Here is a 4,499-nt window from a genome sequence, read left to right on the forward strand (position 1 = left end):
TCAGTATTTTTCGGCAGCAGAGCAAGAACTCTTGATTGAGGGATTTCAGGAGTTTCAGAGTTTAATTAAAACGCAAGGGAACACTGCAAAGGCTGCAAAAGCAAGGAGAGAGGGCTGGCAGAAAGTTGCTGACAAATTAAACTCGTAAGTAATTTATTGAAAAGAGACCCTGAAATAATCTGTTTGTTTGTTTATAACAGCAACCAAGAAAAGGGCAGAGCAAATAAAGACAGGTGGTGGTCCTGCACCCCCTCGTCACACCCCGGCAGAGGAGCTGGCCCTAGGGTTGAATGCCACCAGACCCATTGTTGAGGGCATCCCTGGGGGCAGCTCTTCCTTAGACCAGCAGCCGGGGTGCAGTAGCAGCAGCACCTTCATAACTGGTAAATGAGCTCATAATTCTATTTGTACAATGTAAAATATTTGGTTGTTGCCTTAATTAAAATGCTTTTTGTACTGTGACATTTATTGACATTGTGGGTTTTTCCACATTTGTGATATGACACATAGAGTCACACACCATCTAAGAGATTTCATTATATGTGAACACACTCCTTTTCATTATATATTACCATCTAAAATATTAGTATTACTCACCTGCACATTTATACTGTGAACCCCCTTTCGATTGACAAAATCCCCTTCATTGGGGCCTGGGGGGGGCCTTGATCGCAATGTGTGTGCAGTCTATGGTACCAATCACATTAGGGAAGCCTGCGGACAATCGAGCTATAGTTACAGACATAGGTCATGATTGCATCACATTCATTATCGAATTTAATGTACCTGCAATAGAAAAAAAGCCCTGTTTGACAACCTGTGGTCTTAAGTGGCTTGGAAAAACCACAAACACACCCAGGAAATACTTGAGTGCCAGGTATACTTTGCGAATGGAACAGCAGACAGCACTTTTTGCCAATGTTCTCTGCGTCTCCAACAGCGTACAGAAACGTGCCACTCGCAAAGAAACGCAAGGCAATGCACACAGTTTGTCCAGTTGTTAATGCCGGACAAACTCTTAACATAGGGATCCAACAAGTTGGTTAAGTAAATAATACCCTCACGGGAAAATCGATATCTCTCTATGAGCACACTGTCGCGCTGAGCTAAAGGATCCTTTCTATCCCGCAATATACGCTGAATTCTGAAAACTCTCCTTATCAATCTTGCACCTTCCGCAATGGGTTGCTGGCGTACAAACGGACAGGACATGGCTGCGACAGACTTCCCAAATCCACCTTCGCTTTTATAGCCGTGGTCTCTCATCTTGATTACATGAAGTAATTTACTAATATTACTCTAAAATATGAATTACATCTGAAATAATCAAATACATGAAATAGAATGATTAATAGTACATTTCCCTTTTTTTAGGAAATGGCCTGTATGTATCTGTATGAAATCAATAAAAGAATCAAATACTGCATTATCTTTAGTTACATTGATAATATTTATTTATGGAAAAACAGTGGAGAAATATCGCTGTTGTTTTCGTATAAATGAAGCGGACATACCTGAGTGGCCGCGATCTAATCCTGTTTACATAAAATAAGCCTGCTCCCAAGCAGGTTTACGCTTACGGATCTGTTGCTATGACAGCAAGTCCCGGATGAGCTTCGGAGAACCGAACGATCCAAGATCACGCGAAATCGTCAACAATCAAATCCAGCTAACTTACTTAGCGAGGTACGAAGAACGGACCCCAGGACTGAAAAGGTTATGTTGTAGTTTGAGTATTGATATGTGGCATCTTAACAGATACCAGATGGGGAGTGTTCCGCTTTTAATTTTACTGCAATATAGACGCTCTTTGTAGTGAGCTAATTTTATTTTGAAATTCGTTTTATTTTGAAAACCAGTTTCGGGAAGTGACAGGAAGTCAGCCATGTTTGTTTAGTTCCTAGCGGATCACATGTGGGGAAATTTGGCGACATCTGCCTTTTGTTTGTGCCATCGACACTACCTTCTGTAAGTTTTCATTTGTATTGAATTTTAGGATTGTATTTTATGTATATTTTGTGGAAATATTTGCTGTAGATGAATACTTTAGAAGTTGTGTGCTAACGCTAATGGATGTGTATTGGAATCTAATTTTGTTGTGCTAATGTTCGCTAAGTTAATTTTAGCTATGTTATTTGTATTTCAGTTTTACTCCATGAGGAAATACTTACTAATTACAAGGAGTTGGACGCTACATCCTGACTTCGCGCTTTATTTCAAGTGGAGTTAGGCTACTGCTGAATTGTGTAGCATAGACACACAAGGAGAGCAGGATAGTAAAAAGACGGTTAGCAGCTGGCAAAACAACTCTATGACAGCAAGCTATGTCAACAAACATGGACGAAGCACACCCCGAAGGTGCAAGACCTAAGGAACCAAAGCCTCCTCAAGACGGAGCATCAGTTAAAAGCACTGGTTCAGTTTCCAGATATTCAAGTAGATCAAATGTCAGTGCAGCAGCAGCACACGCGAGAGCCAAGGCAGAAGCTGCTCGTGCATGTGTTGCCTTCGCACAGAGAGAGATCAGCATTAAAGTTGACAAAGCAAGATTAGAAGCTAATCTCGAAGCCTTAAATCTGGAAAAGGAAGCTGCAGCCGCAATTTCACAAGCAGGAGTTTTGGAAGCAGCAGCACGTTATTTCAAGTGGAGTTAGGCTACTGCTGAATTGTGTAGCATACACACACAAGGAGAGCAGGATAAAAGTACAGTATTTGAATGTGTGTATTGTGTCTTCTGTTTGTTAACTCACCATATTCATAAACGTCTTAATAATAAATTCCATATTCTATTACCACATTATTTGTATACAGTATATTTTTAAGCAAGTATTTCTAACTTTTATTTGAATATTCAGTTTCCTACCATCTGCTCTTAAAGGGTAATTGCCAGGTAACCCGCCCTCCCCCTTCACACACACATGCACACAAACAAAACACACAGTATAATTCACACCCTCATTATAGTGAATAAATATTTATGCCATTTTACACCATCAAACTTAGATAGCTAAGGATGAAGAACCTTTTGTTCTTTAAAGAACCATTTGTAGTAAAGAACCATCTACAAAATAAAAAGGTTCTTTGATGTATGATGGTTCTTTAAAGAACCATGAAGACATCTGAAGAACCATTTAAGAACCATCATTTTTCTGAGAGTGATCGAAACAACGGAATTATGAATTGGCCACATTTATGCCGCATAGCCAAAATACTTGTCACATAATTTATGGCAACAAGAATTAAATAATTCATTGCCTGAAATCAAATCATATTTCAAGCATAAGGCTCTATAGCTGAGATGCTGCTTTGACCAAGACATCTTTTAGAGCCAAAGTTAATTACTTTAATTAAATGGGAATTAAGACCAGTAACACCTTTCATAATCACAAAATTAAATTAAATCATAGATGCCAGAATTAAACTGAATTAATTCTGGCATAAACTTAAACTGAAACAGCACATTAAACAAAGAGGGACAAATTGTTTGGGTGGGGATGTGTCACAGCTCAGGTATGAGCACGCACTCATGTGTGCATACACACGCAGACACTTGCAAAAACCACCATACATATAGTCGTCCAGGATTGCAGTGTCTTTTGCTAAGTTGCTCCACCTTTGTTCTTCTCATTCATATTATGATGGAATTATGTATTTTCTGCAGTTTGCCCTCTAGTGGCTGTTTTGTGTATTTTTTCTGCAGAATCTAGCCAGGGGCAGTTACACCTGTGTTAATCTGTTGCCGTACATGCCCTCACAGAATCGTCTGAAATTAATATTTTTTGTTATCACTGAAGCAACTTGTTCGCATTATTATTTGTTGTGGAAGAGTGATATATTTTGTGTTTTAACTCTAATTTGAATGGGTATATAACCTAAGCTAGTTGAGGTTGATTTAGCTCATATGCTAAGCTATGTAGGTGTCATTAAGCAGATAAATATCATGCTCATATTTTTGAATATGTGGCTTACTGCTGTGTTTGTTATATTGTGTATTGATGCAACATTTGTATTGGTTTCATTTCTGGTTGTGTCAACAGTTTCACACTTTATCCTTATGAAACCATCTGTTACGCCCTCTGTCTACGAGTGTAGAGACGCAACACAAGATGCTGGGGAGAGAGACAGGGCAAGCACCCGCCCTGGTTCTCAAACCAGCAACACCAGCTGGTTTGGTCCCAAACACAAAACAGCAGCTAACACAGACTTCTTATGGCCACGGGCCGTAACACCATCCATCTCAACATACAGGGCTGTTCCTTGGATTTTGATTAGGAGAGTGTTTGGGTGTCTGTATAGCTGAGTCTACGTTCATGTGGACAACACTTAGTGAGGACCGGACACATGTTAAGATCTCAATCAGCCCAAAATTTGTGAGGCCAGGTACAGTCACGCTATAGTCTGGGAAGTGTAAGTCTGGGGGTTTTGTTTTTTGTTTTGTTTTTTCACATTTCTGTGAAGCACATGATGAAAATACATTTGATAAAAGCTAAATAACCCAG

The 4,499-nt window shown here is 39.5% G+C and overlaps 1 pseudogene; it reads right to left on the reverse strand.

Moving 5' to 3' along the window:
* Positions 1 to 561: 561 nt before the first annotated feature.
* LOC120442053 lies at positions 562 to 1,158 on the reverse strand (annotated as a pseudogene).
* Positions 1,159 to 4,499: the final 3,341 nt, after the last annotated feature.

This window comes from Oreochromis aureus, linkage group 9, assembly GCF_013358895.1.
Source record: "Oreochromis aureus strain Israel breed Guangdong linkage group 9, ZZ_aureus, whole genome shotgun sequence".
Taxonomy (NCBI): Eukaryota; Metazoa; Chordata; class Actinopteri; order Cichliformes; family Cichlidae; genus Oreochromis; species Oreochromis aureus.